The following is a 16,583-nucleotide window of genomic DNA, read 5'->3' on the forward strand; positions in this document are numbered from 1 at the left end:
TGGTGAGACCCCTTGGGGGAATCTTAGAGGGAGACAGATCCACTCACGCCATCAGCCCTCCTGTGCCCTTCTCAGGTGGGCAGGCTTGGACCAGTTTGTCAGCCCCAAGATTGGGGTATAGGTCGTCCTTGAGAGATGCCGGGGGCCGTCTCCATGGCATGCAGTGGAACGGTCTCTCACATTGTTTAAGAACCTTGGACCTGGGGGAAAGCAGCCAACTATGCTTCCCCGGGCCAAGGAGAGCAGCAAACCCCTTCCTCCACTGGGGGTATAGACGTAGGGGTGAGTAGGAGGGGGAGGTGTGGGCAGGAAATGGCCCACGGGACTCGGCCTCCCTTGGACGCATGGTTTACAGGTCTCACTGGCACAGCTGTCACAGGGCCGCCACTGGCTCTGGGAACTGCCTAGCTGACTCTGGGGTGCAGAGCAAATTGGACACACATCACTGAAGTACCCTGTGGGCCCTGCCTGTCCCCCGAAGGGACCTGGAGGTGGGCAGGGAATGACCAACTGTAGAGCAGTTTTTGGCCCAGGAAAGGGGGAGACTGGAGCGAGAGGAGCCCAAGACATCTCTGAAAGCCACTTGCATCTCGACTGCCACTTTTCCTGGAACTCCTGGTGCTGCACATGGGAAGCTTGTGGCCAGGAGAGGAAAGAAACACAGTGACAGTCTGATGGGACTGGCGTGTGCAGAGATGGAGCTCAGGCAGGCGGCTTCCCCCTGGGCGCCGTGCATCCCTTCCAAAGGGCTGAATTTCATGGAGAGTTCAGTTGCTGGCTAGCGTGGCTATCTGCTCTCGTGTGGATGGTGACCTCGAAGACATCAAAAGGGAAAAGTGCAATAGCATAAGCCCTGTCCTCGCCTGGTGCCTGGAAGGTCACAGTCTCTGGTGGCTTTTGCCCATGGTGTTCCATTGCAAAGAGTTATTGCTTTTATGATGGTCGTTTTCCTTTCAGTTACTGTAATCAGAAGGTTCTAGTTTCTAATCAGAAGGTCCTGCCCTCTTTTTAGCTTCCCCGGACCACCCCCAAACCTCCTAAGTGTATTGTGCCTCGTTCATGATTCCTGCAAAGCAGTTGATAAAGCAGACCGTCTCCTTTAAAAAAAAAAATCAGATCCTCCCTCCTGCTGTATTTTGCTTGTTGAGTACAAAGATGAAACGATTTGCCAAAAAGCGGCAAAGTGGCTTCCGTTCCCTGTAATTACGAATGTTTGGTTGAGCGATGTAAGCTCCAGCCCTTATGCACACTAACTCTTCAATCTAATTGTTTGATTAAACTCGTATTTCCTCCAGAAAGGTACATAAATAAGTGAACTGTTGGGCAAATTAAGAATACTTAACAGCATTGCATCCGAAAAGTAGTTACGCTGATTAAATTTTGTGTCCTTGAGGACTTTCAGGAAATTACTTTTGATCGTCAATAACACAATTAAGTAAACTACACACACATTAGCATGAATAATTGATAAGAAATTATGTATTACCACGAAGCACTGATTTAATAATTCATGACGCGACACTCTAGTGACTGTGCAAAACTGGATAACATCGGAAAGTCTGCCTGATGTTACGGAAAGAAAGGAAAAAAGCAAGCGCCGAACCTCTACAGAGATATCCAAGTACTTAGTTTTGTTGTACAAAGGCAAAAAGTAACCGATGCATGCTGTAGTTTCTGTTTGTTTAAATACCCAAATAAATTTAGAAGAGTTCAAAGAGAGTCACGCAGCTCAGGTCCCGTCTTTGTTTCTCCTGGCTGGGTGGAGTCTGTATCTCTAATGCTCCACTTTGGCCAGTGTGCAAATGGAAAGCTTTTGAAACTTCCAGGGTGGGGGTAACTTCGAGGCCTTGGCTCAGCAACCTTTTAGCAGATGCTGGTCAAAACGGAGGCCCCTGTGCAAGCCAGCACCCTCCCCCCAAGATGCCCATGCCTGCAGAAGACAGTCCTGTCCCTAGATGGATGGATGGATGAATGGATGGATGGATGAATGGATGGATGGAGGTGGCCTCACCAGACCCCTCGGGGCTGTTCTCAGGCAAGGGCCCTTTGGTAAGCCCTCAGCGGGGCTTCTGTGTGCTGCCTGTCTACAGAAGTTCACGATGTGACTATAAAAAGACAGCAGGGCTTCAGGCTGGGAAAGAGGCTCAGGACCCAGGGATGGATTGATTGATTAATTATTATTATTCATTTATTAGTTAGAGCACTCTGCAGGGCACTCTTAATGCACTCTGGGCTCTCACACAGTGGCCAGCCTTGTTCAGGTTGATGGGTTGGAGGGGGGGCAGCAGTGGAGGCGACAAGGAGTCTGGGTGGGGGTCCTCAGAGCCCTCTGGATGGAGGGACACTGGAGGACTCACTGGCATCCTCCGTACTTTTGCTGGCACTTTATTTAGGGACACCTGCACCTGGGCTCTCAACTGGCTAGGAAGGGTTTCCTTCAACTTTTAGTCGCAAAGTCTGGGAATCAACATACATGACCTTATTTAATCCTATTAGACAACCCACACTGTACATAAATCTTGAGCATCCCAGATCTGAAAATCTGATGTCCAAAATGCTCCAAGATCTAAAACTTTTTGAGTGCTAGATTTCTTCAGGCTGAGTATGTATATGGAGCATACATGAAGTTTGCAGTTAAGTTTGGGTCTTATCCCCATGATATCTCTTTTTATACGTGCAAACATTCCAAAATTTGGAATGTTCTGAAATCTGAAACATTTTTGGTCCCAAGCATTTTGGGTAAGCTTTGAGGTTTGCAACCTCTATTACTATTCTCATTTCACATAGAGGGCAACTGAGGTCAGGAAGGTTGGGCAACGTTTCTAAGGTAATGTGGCTGGTGGCCTCCAGTGTGGGGGAGCTCAACCCCATTGTCAGTCACAGGGCCAGTGCTTCACACATGAACTGTTGAAATTAACCATGTGTCTTTAAGGCCACAGAGGGCAATGGAGACCTATGCAGGCCATGCTGTCCTGTGTGGTTGACAGATGCCAGGGTATACCTGTTTGCCCTATGCCTGGGGCTCTGGGAGGGGAGGATGAGCCACCTAGAATCCTGTCGGACCTGGTCAGCACCTTTCTGCCCTGGGCCAGAGGCCTCACAGGGTGGTCAGCCTGGCCTATTTGGTCTGCTGCTGGATCAGGCCACCTGGCCTTCCAGTGTGTGCCCATCTGTCCCTGAGCAGGCCCAGCAGGGACTGCCAAGGGGCCGGTGCCTGTCCAGCATTCTAGGCCCCTCAGATGGCTTTCGTGGATGGGCCATCAAGAAGGTGCTGGAAATTCAACCAACCCACTTAATAGAGAGACTCTGTCCTGGCTTCATCAGGAAAAGCAAAACTCTGTTGTTTTGTTTTGTGATGCTGGAGATCAAATTCAGAGCCTCATGCATTCTAGGCAAGTCCTCTACTGCTGACTATGTCCCATCCCCAAAATGAAACTGGCAAATTCAGAGTTGAATGGAAATGGGAATTTTCTGCCTGTTTGAAATCCTATTTCTTATGGCTGTGTAATTCCAGAGAAGTCACTTAAACTGTCTGTATCTGGGTTCTCTCTTACATACTAATAGCTGCAGCCTCCTAGGACTCCTTGAAGACTGAATGAGTAGATGGATGCCTGGTGCCTGGCCCAGAGAAAGCTCAGTATAATGGCTGGTTCTTATCCCAACAATCCTCACATACATCAAAGCTTTGAAGACCCCAAATCGCAGGAATGACAAGATGGAGTTACAGGGATGGAGAGGACTGCACAGCTGAACGTCTGGGGCTGAAGGGACCCGCACACACACTGAAGCTGCAGGACTCTCCTCAGCCCACCCCTTCTTCCCCTGATGGATCCTTGCTTCATCTTCCAGGGTAGGCTTCCCAGGCTCCCTGTGGGCGGAGCCGGACACACCCTCTGGGGAAGAAACGTCATTGGTCCAGCTGGCATTGTCCACCCCTCCCATCCAACAGCCCAGCCAGCCTGGGGAGGGACCTGCCGGGAGGGAGGGTAACTGAAGTGGGCCACCTGGGCCCACTGCCACATGAACCACTGTGTGGTCATTGTGTTCGGGGAAGACAGAAACGGGGAGGAACTCGGACTCCTCCCTAAGAAAAGCAGCCACGCAGCTCCACCTCTATCCTGGACCCCACGCAGGGACACAGCTAAGTACTTTGCGTGACAGCGGCTGTGAACTTGTGCACAGACATACAAGGTGGGGTGTGTCCACCGTGCTCCCAGCTCAGACCTGGAGCACATGATCCGTGTTCACATTGCCCTCCTAGGGACAATAAATCTCCCATCTCTGAGTTTGGATCCCAGGACCCCAGCCCCAAAGCCTGAGCTGTTTGAGGGGGCCAATGTGTGGACTTGGGGCAGGCAGTGGGGTCTGTCGCCTGTGCCCAGGAGCAGTGCCCTCCTCCCTCCTGGCAAAGCAGGCTGGTGGGGGTCTGTTCTCTGCCTCCAGCAGGAGGCAGTGTGAGGGTAGGAGCCTGCCCCTCCCCCAGGGAGGGTGTTACAGATCAGCCCTGGGCTCTGCCCAGACAGGGACAAGGAAGCCACGTTTCTGAGCTACCTCAAGACAAAAGCAAGGTGTCTTGGTGTCAAGCAGCATGCATAGCATCCCCAGAAGCCTTCAGGGTCTTCTCTGCACTCTGTCTCCTTACCTGGGACTTCAGCCTGGCCCCTGCTCTGAGGTCTGTGGGTAGGTGAGGCCCCTCTGGGCCAATCAGCCTCTTCTAGAGCCCGGCCACTGCTCTTCAGCGCTCTTCCCTCCATGCTGGGTACATGTGGGGCTTGGACACCCCCGCCACATATGTGACAGCCCCGACAGGGTTGTAGCAGCTACATGGGGCTGGGAAAGCATAGCAGGGAGTAGGAATTAGAGGTTTGACACTGATAGCTGTGTGACCCAGGGCAAGCCACTTCACTTCTCTGGGCCTCTTCTCCATCTATGTGGTGGAGATAACCCTGATGTCAAGTACGTGAGTCTGTCACAGTGATGCCTGTGGCAGCAGGAGGACAAGGTCATTGGCTGTGCCCCTGCTGCCTGAGGCTGCCTCCTGCTGCCTCCGTGTGGCCTCACAAAGTGCGCTCTAGGGTGGGAGGAGGCCACACCAGAAGTGGATCTTGAGGACCCTACCTCCCACCACCGGGGCTTTGTCAACCTCCTCCTCCTTCCCCCCCCCGGGGTCTGCTCAGGGCAGGGAGAGGGGCTAAGTGATTGTGTAATGGCCACATCTGTCAGCGCCGCCAAATGGCTTTTCCAGGAGGCAGAGAGCTAATGGTCCCTCAGCCTGGAGGAGCTGCTCCTAAGTGGAGCACTTTATCTACCAGGACAGAAGCGCAGCACAGCTGGGACTAGGAGAACAGCTGCTCTGCCCACAGTCTGGATCAGCGCCTGCCCCAGGCTGGCCTTGCACCTGCCCCGGAAGCCAGCCTGCAGGCAACAGCTTGAGGTGGCCAATAGGGGAGCGTGGGGCCCAGCAGGGTGTCCCTAAACCTGGCCTCGATTCCAGGATCCCACACCACCCAAGGCTGTGGGTCTTCTGCATGTCTTCTGCCTCTTTTAGCTTCAGTTTCCCCATCTGCTAGGTGGAAGTAATGAGGTTTAGGTGGGAAGAGATGGTGAGGAGCATTGTGCCCAGCATAGGGTGGACTGAGCTGTTGCAGCCCACAGTGAGAAGCTCAGACTGAGGCTGCTGGAGAATCCTGTAGACAGAAAGAAGCATCAAGATGAGGGTGCAAGGTCAAGGTCAAGGTCATAGTGGTCCTGCAGTGGCCTGCACAGACACAGGTACTTGCATGGGAGTGCAGCAGCACCTCATATGACCCTCTATATGGTGGTTCTGTCTCCAGGAAGGGACAAGGTATCATTTGTTCTCCGATTATTGGATTATTCTGAGATGATATTGGACTCACATGCAAGGGTGATTGATAAATATGGTAAAGGTTTCAATTAAAAACTTCTTAGAGTAAAAGACACATTGCCAAGAACAATGAGATAGATGTACTCAAGGTGAGGTGGCGTATTTTGAGAGGAATTATTGTGTCTTTTATTGTAATCATTTAAAAAATGTAAACATTTACTGTAGCTTTTGATCATCCTTCACTGCTAGGATGTTTATGGCAATTTCTGTCAAATAAAAGCACCTCAGTGTGTCCTCATCCACCTCATTCACTGGATCTGGCACTGTGTAACTTCTGGTTCTTCCCCAAGGTCAGAACGACCACAGCACGAAAGCTAAAATTTTCAATCAATTCAGGACATCAAGGCAGCCACACAATATGACTAAGGACACTCTTGAAAGAGGACTTCCAGAACTGCTTCAGAAAATGGCAAGAGCAATGGGCTAAGTGTTGAACAGAAAGAGAGCATTTTGAGGGGGATTAAGGGCAATGTGTCATTTCCTGTAATAATTTGTTTAATTTAAACATTCACTGCATTTTTCTGATCACATAGTTTGCAAAAATAGCACAGAATTTCCATGCACTTTGCACCCAACTTTCCTCAAGGAGAACTTTTTGATTTTTGGCAAGGGGGAGCAAACCCAGGGCCTTGCACATGTTAGGCAAGTGAACTACACCCTGAACCCTCTTTATTCGGAGACAAGATCCTACTATAGTCTGGAATGGAACACAAGATCTTTCTGCCTCAGTACCTGAGAGCAAGAGTGCCAGTGCCCGGCCCCACAGCGAATGCAGACACAGGCACAGTGTGGTGACACAAACTGAGGCAGTGAACGGCCCTGCAAGCCTTTCAGACCTCACTGTTTGGCATGTGCTTGTGTTCAAGGGGATGACGGTGATGGCGGTGTGAACTGTCATCGCACGGACACACTCCTGTAACCATCCTCAGTCTGGGTACAGAACTGCTCTGTCACCCACAGAAACTCTCATCCCATGCCAGCTCAGAGCAACCACCGATCCATCTGTATCTTTTTCTTATTTTGAGCCTGTAACATACATGGGATCACACAGTAGCTACAGAGTTTTTTTTTTTAAAGACAGCACTAACTATGATTTGTTACTTATAATGACCTAAAAGATTAAACACAGGGAATTAACGTAACTCCACAGAAGATCATTTAGCCCACTGTTGTCACACAGTGCCACAGGCTGGGTGACTTAATCAGCAGAAATGTACTTTCTCAGTTTGGGGTCTGGGAGTCTAAGGTCAAGGCACCATCTGGGCTGGTTTCCAGGAGGGTCTATCGAAGCTAGCAGGTGGCCATCTCCTACTATGTCCACAGGTGGCCTTTTCCCTTGGGTGTGTCGCTGGGGAGGAGGTGGGTCAAAGGGAGAGGAAGCAGGGGCATGAGAGAGAAACATCCCACATGTCTCTTCCTATAAGGACAGGGGTCCCAGAGGATTAGTACCCCCCCCTTATGACCACATCACCTCCTTAGAGACTCCGTCTCTAATCACTACTACACTGAGGGTCAGGACCTATGATTTTGGAGGACACAAACTGTCAGTCCACAATACTTCTAAAGTGAAAGTAAACTGAACATTCATTGTAGATTTTTTTATCATCGCCAATTGATCAAACACTTAAGACAATTTCTGTGAAATAAAAACATGATGTTGTGTCTTTGTCCACCTTATTTACCAGATCTGGTGCTGTGCGACTTTTGGCTCTTTTCAAAAGTCAAAGTGACCATGAAAGGTAAAATTTTGAATTGATTCAGGACACTGAGACAGCCATGAGAGCACAACTAAAGACATTCACAAAAGAGGACTCTAGAACTGCTTCCAGAGCTTCTTTTTAAGCCTCTGATTCTAGTCAATTATCTACAGGACAATTATGAGACAGAAGAAGTTGCTTTATTTTTTAATTTTTAAAATTGTGGTACAATGCACATAAGTAAAGCTGTGCCCTTAGCTGTTTCTAAGTGTACACCTCAGTTGTGTTAGGACTACTCGTGCTGTTGGGTGACCACAGCCACTGTCCATCTCCAGACGTTTCCATCTTGTGAAATTGAAACTCCATCACCTCAAACGACAGCTCTCCACTTCCACCTCCCCCAATTCCCAGAAACCACCATTCTACTTCTGGTTTCTACAGATTTGACTACTTGAGGGACCTCATATTAGTGGACTCATACAGTGCTTTTCCCTTTGTGCTTGGTTTATTACACTAGCATAACATCTTCAAGGCTCACCCATGTGCTAGCATGTGTCAGATCTCCTTTTTGAAGGTAGAACCAGTAGCACTGAATATGTACACCACATTTTATGTATCTGCTTATCTGTCAGTAGATACTTGGATTGCTTCTACCTTTTGGTTATTGTGGATAAGGCTGCTGTGAGCACTGCTGTGTAAATGTCTGCTCAAATCCCTGCTTTGGTTCTGTTGGATATACCCAGAAGTGGGATTGCTGGATCACATGATAGTTCTATTTTTATTTTAATTTTTGAGGTACTGCCTTACCATTTCCTACATTGGCTACACCATTTTTCATTTCCACCAACAGTGTGCAAGGGTTAAAATTTCTCCACATCCTCACCAGCACTGATATTTAATTATTTTTTAAAGTGCCAGTTCCAGTGGGTGCGAGGTGGTGTGTTATTGTGGCTTGGATTGGTATTCCCCTAATGAAGAGTGAAGTGCAGTATCTTTTCCTGTGCTTGTTAGAGGAAACTGTTTTCAAGGTGGAGAAAGCTTAGCTGATAGGGAGTCTGTATTGATGGAGCAGGAAAATGCAGGACTGATTTATGAGAAATAAGTGATGTCTTATTAACTTTTTGGAACAATTTATCAAGAGGCGATGGAATGCCAGCCTATTTATCTTGGCAGAGGACCTGTGGCAAGCCAAGCACCACACAAGGACTTGAGATCTTCCCTGTGCTTGGATGCCTGCCCTTTATTACTCCAGGTGAGAGAAGTGTTGTTGGTGATCCTCCCTCCTCACCGCTCCCTCCAGAGGTGACCCTGCTGACTGGGTCTGGCATCCCCATATCTGCTCAGAGATGCCACGTCCCCCTCAAACAAAGGCCAGCTCTCTGGACCTACTGGCTTTTCCTCTTAAATATATATTTTAGGGAGAGTAACATTTGGATCTGCTTCTGGAATGTTGTGTAGCTCATTCTCAACCGCAGCATCTATCCATGGCTTTGGCCTCTAGAAACACCCTTCCTATTTCTTCGCAGCGCTGACCAACGATTTTTAGTTATCCCTTCCTTACAGGTAGATATTTCAGGGCAGGCAGAGGCGATAGAACCATATGCCCAGTGATTTGTATTTTTTACTGCTTTAGTTCTCATTAGCAACTCAACATCTTTCCACTTTTTTAAAGAAAAGATAAACAAGACCAGTGTCCAGGATAGCACAACACTGCTGTGTTGGTACTAGCACTGTTAGTATTGATGCTAAAATGCTGACCGCTTAGTTAGGTGTCCATTCACTTGCTGATGCTCCTGTCTAACTTTGGTAGGAGGGTATCAAGGTAGGGGTGCCTGCAAAATGTGTGGAAATTCTGCCTGTGGGAAAATTGAGATATTTATGTTGAGAGTCACTGTATGCAAAAAAAGGTAAATGAGGTAATAGATGTGCTGATACCCTGATGCGATCATTATGTATTGTATGTCATGTTGCCATATCACACTCTACCCCATAAATATAAGTAGTCATTTTATGTGAATTAAACATTAAAATAAGACAATTTTTAAAAAAGAAAGTTGATATAGTCCCAAAGGCATGGGCCGTTGGAGGATGGGGTGGCGGGCAAAGAGTGGGGAGCACAGACATGACCTGTATCTGGTTGGGATGTGGGAAGTATTGGGAACCCAAAGGCTGTATGCTTGACTTGGTTATGACTCGTGGGTGCCACCTGTGTGTCTCAGTTCTGCCTGATGCTTCTTGTCTGTTAGGTCCAGTGCTGGGTGCATGCATGAGTCTGGAGTCTTAGTCCATGTTGTGGTTTATTCTAGATGTCTCCCAAAGCCTCATACAGTTGTGGGGGTGGGCTTCTAGAGTTTGTGATTGATTCTTTGTGTCATGCTGGAAGCATGGATGTGAGGGCTACACCCACCCTAGGAGGGGAAGCCTGCATACAACATGAGGGACAGAAAGAGGCTTGTTCTCTCTCTCCTCCCCTTTTGCTTTTGTTGCTTTTGCTGTCTTCTGCTGTCATGAACAGTTGCCCTCTGCCATGTGCCACTCTACACTGGGGCCACAAACCATGAGCTAAATAAACCTTTCATCCCTTAATTTTGGGCATCAGGTGTTTTGTCTCAGCAATGAGAGAAAAGTAACCAAGATAGTGCATTTTGTGCTGCTGGCTAAAAGAACAGCAATATTTTGGCTCACAGTTCCACAGAGAGGGAGGTAAATTTATGACTGAGGTGCCCCATCTGGCTATGACGTTACATGGTGGAAAAAACTACTTTTCAATAAGCTCTTTGTAGAAGTGACAAACTTTTGTAACAGGACATTGGTATGAGGGCTTTCACTCTGTTAACATCATCACCTCTTGCAGGTCCCCCTGTCAGTGATGCTACACTGGGCATCAAGTTTCTAATGGTGGAATCTAACCTTAACCCTAACCATCGCAGCTGCTATTATTTTATTTTTCTCAATTTATCTATGAAAAAAACTGGGCTCCTGGGTTGAGTGACTTATCAAGAGTCCAGTGGTGACTGCTTGTTAGACCAGTGTCCTCCTGGGAATGTGCCCCAGCCTGTGACCCCTTGTTTTGCTTCATGCTGGCTGTGGTGGAGGCATGGTCTTCCATGGGCCCCAAGTTTCAGGAGCCCCTGCCTTGCTGGCTGGAGAGTCCACAGTGTGGACAACAAGTGGATATGGCACCTTCTTGAGGACTCCATCCAGGTGGTCCATACATGGACCTGGGCCTCTTCCTGTCTCTTCAAGGAGAGAGCAGACAAGGTGTCTGTCTCAGGACAGAGTGGATGGAGCGGCCACACTGCATCAACAGCATTAGAAAGATGGCAGCATTGTGATGGGGAGACGGGTCTGCCATAACACAAATCAAATATCGGGTAACAGCCCCATAGACCTGGGACCACTCCCAGGCAGGAATGGAGAGGGCTCAGGTCCACAGCCCAGAGGAACAGAGGCCACACAGGTGGCTCAGAAGTGTTCCTTTCCCCACAGTCTTCAGGTGAGACCCATGCCATCAGCCTTCTATAGCTTCACAATAACTTGCAAGCACCCAGCCCAGCAGCTAATCTCTGGCCCACAGAAGCTTGGAGACAATCCGCCTTCCTTGTTTCAAACTGCTAAGTTTTAGGGTCATTTGTTATGCAGCAGCAGGAGGGACACAGCCATCATACTTGGGAAGAAGGACTCGGGCCTATGAGCTGTGGCCAGGTCCTTGGGTCCTGCCTGCTTCCCTATGCGCACTTTCCAATCCTGGAGGACTTCCCTGATGGCAGGGTGGGGATCCGGGGGCTCTGTCCTTTCATCCCAGCTGAGCTCAGGGCCAATTTTATTAATAATCCATGCCTGGTGCTGGTGTCTGCGCAGGGGTTCATCTCTCAAGCCTAATTGTCCTGTCGGGCACGCCTCCCATAGATCCATCTCTCCATTCCTGTGCTTTATTTAGCAGTTTTATTGCTGGCAATTAGTAAAAGCATCAGCCGGAGTCCCTCTTTATGGGGAAGATTCATCTCTGTTTACTCAGTGGGTGAACTTAGAGGGAGGGGCTTGGGGCAGGGCCTGGCCTCCCTATATCCTGAACCTGGGGCCATCCATGCCAAGCATCTGGTCTACCCTCCTGGCTGGGCCCAGTGCCCCCTGGACTCAGCTTGGCCTCAGTGTCCTCAGGGGGCCTGCACAGCTCCCCATACCCCATCCATGGGACTTAAAATGTTGATACTCCACGGGCCTCCCTCCCACTTCTCCCTAGCCCTGTCCCAGGCACCGAATTCTCAGGAGGCCTTTGGGGCCAGGAAGCTGCCCCTTTAACAACCTGACGGTGATCTGTTTGCTTTGGTCACCACATAGCCGAGGAGTCCCCATTGTCCTACCTACTGCTGCTGCTGCCAAACCCAGACCCAGATCCAGGGACGGAGCTTCTGACTTCCGGTGATCTGACCTGTTGCTGTAACTCTGGGTGACAGCTATGGCTCCAGACTGGGCAAAAAGCCTGCAAGTCTGAGGTGCAGAGTTCTAGTCCTTACTTGATCTCACCCAGCTCGGACACCTGCTCCAGCATGCTCATCCCTGGTCTGATGGCCCAGGTGATCTGTGGGCACCGTGTGAGCAAAGTAGGTCCACAAGGAGCAATGGGTCTCCATGGGAGGACAGATGACATAGCCACTCATGCTTGCAACAGATGGAGGCCACTGGGCAGGCTAGTCCAGCCCTCCATGGGGGACACTGACCTGGCCATACCACCTGGTCCCACGCTGCCTCTCTCTGGACCTTCCCCCTGTCCTGTAGACCCTTTGTGTCCCCTGTTTCCTGTTCTTTTTCCTCCTTGAGCTGTAGCACAAACACCCTGTCCTCCCCCTGTGCCCAATAGCACAGTGGAGTCTGCTGGAGACCCACTAGGATGTCCCCTTGTCCTAGTTGTCCAGTGCTCAGTGCAAACGGCCTCAGCATCAGTGATTTGGGACACCAAGGCCCAGTACCACTCAGGGGAAGGGTGTGTGTGTACGTTGGGAACGGTTTGACTGGCAGCTCCAGGTCTAGGTTTCTTCTGTGGCTGCCTTGGGACAGTGGCTGCTGTGGAAGGCCAGGGTGGCTGCAGACTCTGGGGTGCACTCAAGGCCTCTTCAGGCCAGCTGAGTGCTGAGCTTTCCTGGTCATTTCATGGACTTCCAGCATCTTGGGGTCCATGTTGAGAATGCTGGGGATCTGCATCTGGGGGTAATCTATCCCTGCCTCTCTGCCTCTGTTGTTCCTTCTCTCCCTCTCCACACTGTCCACTTACTCAGAGAGGCTCTCAGCACAGAATGCCTTTATCAGAGTGAGCAGAAGCTTGCCGGCTGCAACCTGTGTCCTGATGGATTGTGGGCACATCAGGGAGGCGATGGTGGCTAGGGTTTTCAACAGTAAAGTGAGAGAGGCCACATCAGTTATTTTGAAACAACTGCCCTTGGCGTCAGGGTTAAGAACAAGGATGGTATCTTCCCACGGTTGGATGGGCAGCTGCTGGGCAGGTGTTCTCTAGAAGTATCGCCCATGCCAGATTGCAGTGTGGCAGGCTCTGCTGCAGTAGCTCTGTTGTCAGGTAAGTCATGTCTGAGGACCGTCTCTTCACGATGCCTGGCTTTATCTTGCTGAAGTTGACATGAGTGACTCCATTTTGATTCTGGCAAGCTCACCTCCCCCATACTTTCCCTCCCTCCTGTTTCCACTCATGTTTACTGAACATCTCCTGCATTCTAGGCGCTTGGTTCACAGTAGAGAACACGACAGATCCCTGCTTTCTGTGGCTTGCTTGCTTGATGGAGGGAAAGAGACAATAGCTAATAGATGGATCTTAAGTTACATGGTGTCAGCAGGTGACAAACCCTGAGGAAGAGGCAAAAATGGGAGAAGAGAAGCATGGCAGTTCTAGGGTGCTGGGTGGTAGGGGACAAAGGTGGGGGGAGATCTCACACATGGAGGTACTGTGAGCACCAGCGAAGTCTGCGTGGTGCCCCAGAGGGAATGTGAGCTTGGATCTCCTTGGTTTCTTATGCCCCATGTTGTGGCCCAGGCAGCAGGAGCCTGCACCTCAGGGAGCCCTTTGTGCAGAGCACACAACAATAATCCCTATGCAGGCTGGAGCCTGAGCCCTGGACACAGCCCAGAGCTGCCCTCATGTGGGTCACTGCACGTTGGTGCATCTGGTGCACGGAGCAAGGCTCATGGCCCTGGAGGTGCAAACGACTAAGAGAGTAGCTTTGCTGTCTGAATCCACTCTTCTCCTGTGCCTGGGTCTGGGAATCAGCCTTTATTGTAACCCTCTCTGCAGTGCTGGCCCATTGCCCCCAAAAGAGGTCCTAACCACCTCCTAGGTGCTGCACAGCCCTGCACTCCTGGAGATTATCCTACAGACTTGGAGTGGGGAGGCAGCTGACAGGGGCCTCCGCACCTTCCCTGATGAATGGGACCTCTGCAGTTGGTCCAGCCCTGCCCAACTCCCCAGGGCATCTGCTGCCAACTCTCAACCTGCATCAAGCTACCATGGCTGCCAGGGCTGTTGCTGAGCAGGGAGCAGCTGTAGGCAAGGGAACCATCCAGGCTGATGACTGCCGGGTACTTACCAGCACCTAGTAGGTGCTAGGCGCTGAGCACAGTAACTCGCCTGGTCCCTGTCACCGTGCTGTGAAGCTGGGATTTTACAGATGAAAGTACTGAGGGTCAGAGTGGCTTGGGATTGTGAACCTGACTGTAGGACTGTGCCCTATGCCCTGCCTTAGTCACTTTCTTTGTTGCTCAGACATAACACCTGACATCTACAATTTAAGGAGAGGAAGGTTTATTTTGGCTCACATTTTGTGGAAGTTCATAGTTGGCTGCCTCCAAGTCAGGGGAACATGGCTGAGGGGGAGGGTGGAGAAGAGCTACTCAAGGCAGAGCAAACACAAAGCAGAGAGGACAAAGGGAGGAGCCACAGAGGGAGACAAACCCTTCAGGCCACACCTCCAGTGACCCACCTCTTCAGACCAGACCCTGCCTCCTAATATCAGGTATGCTATCAGCCTTTCTACCCCAATCCCCTTCCAGAATCCCTGCCCATGAGCACATGAGGCTGTGGAGGACACTTTGGATGTAAGCCATAACAGCTCCTCACAGCTGAGTCCTCTCTTCTGTCCCACCCAGGTGGTGCGTCTGTGTGCTGGGCCAGGGAGTGGTTTGCCACCCTTGTTGTGCTCTGCTTGCAGGTCTTCCTAGGGCAGGCAGTTTCCACTTTCTCTCATACCCATTCGCTGAGGAAGGCAGATAGATCCAGCCTGGCCAACACTTTGGCTTACACTCCTAACCTAGAACAGGCAGCTAAGCTACTATGGCATTCTCTACCCGTGGCATTGTGAGAAAGCAGAGGTTTTAAAATTTGAAGCTACTGTTCAGCTTAGCATTTTGTCAGAGGTCACAGAGCTGGCTCCCTTGACATTCTGGCCCGCAGTGCACTAGAATTCCAGCTTTTCTCCACCCTTGCCGGTGCTGGGGTCATCGGGTTCCGCTGCTTCATCCTGGTTTTGACTTGCTTTGCCCTTTAGAGCCCTGCTGTTAGGCATGAGGGCCTCTTCTGGGTTAGACGTCCCCTGTACCATTCTGAACTGACCCTCTTTACTTCTTGTTGGAGAATCTGCTTTGGCAGATGTTAATATGACCACCCATTTTTCTGGATTGTCTAAGTGTTTTCTTCCACAACTTGAATTTATTCCTGTGAGCAGGAAATCAGCAGGAGTTGTCTGTTGATTCTGGGCACAGATACAATTAGTTCCCAACCTTTACTGGGTTAAAACAGTCTACCCTGAACTCATCACATGACAAACATTCAAAATTGCATCTTCCTGAGCACACGCAAGGCTTTCTGTAGTCATTTTCCCCTCAAGGATGCAGTGTGACAATGACTTACACAGCACTTACATTGCATTAGGTTTTATAAATTATCTAGAGATGATTTAAAGTAAATGGGAAGATGTGTGTAGCTTACATGAGGTGTGATCTAAAAATGTGGTGAATTAAAGCTTTTTTTTTTTTTTAAGGAAACTTCACACTACTATCAGTTCTTCTTAAAATGTTCCCCCTTGCTTTGAACACACTTATGCCATCGTTCTCCCTGCTTTCTTAAGCAGGTCTGAAAGTTCTTTTTCATGAGTGTCTCTAATAGTGGTATTCTGGCTGCACTGATGTCCTGAATGAATTAGAAACATTTACCTTTCATTTTGACTTTGGGGAAGAGCCAGCAGTGGAGTTTTTTTTTTTTTTTTGTATTTCACATGTCTTTCCTCACCATGGCCACAGTTTTCTCTATATTCTGAAGTATATAGAAAATATTTAAAATAGCTTTTAATTGTCCTTGTGTGCTAATTCATCATTTCTTTCACTTAAGGATTTATTTCTATTGCATGATGATTTTTTTTCTTGGTTATGAACTCTATTTTTGTATTTCCTTATAGGCCTTGTAATATCTGAGACTGAGCATTGTGATTTTTACATTGTTGGGCTTTGTTATATTCCTTTATTCATTTATTCATTTTTTTGAGACAAGGTCTTGCAGAGTTACTAAGTTGCCCAGGTTGGGCTCCAATTTGAGATCCTCCAGCTTCAGCCTCCCAAAGTGCTAGGTGTTGTATTCTTTTAAATGGATGAACAATATGTCTTATAGATAGCTAAGTTTGCTGAAACCAGTTGGATCCTTTAGGATTCACTTTGGAATGAGATTGATATGATAGGGCTGAGACCCACACAGAACCAGACCAGACCTTCTGACATGAGAGGAGTCTTTATTGGGGGGAGTGACATGGCGGCCAGCCCAGCGGACTAGGACAGCCCTGAGCTGAGAAAAGCATGGGGTTTTTAAAGCTAACTTTTGGGGAGGATGTCTTTGGACCAGAACATTTTTTGGGAGGGTGTGTCCACAGGCCAGAACAGCCCTAGCAGTGTGGGCAAGCAGGGGGGTGTCATTCGTCAAAGTTGAACCT

Source organism: Chinchilla lanigera, unplaced genomic scaffold (assembly GCF_000276665.1).
Source record: "Chinchilla lanigera isolate Chin_1 unplaced genomic scaffold, ChiLan1.0 scaffold00155, whole genome shotgun sequence".
Classification (NCBI taxonomy): domain Eukaryota; kingdom Metazoa; phylum Chordata; class Mammalia; order Rodentia; family Chinchillidae; genus Chinchilla; species Chinchilla lanigera.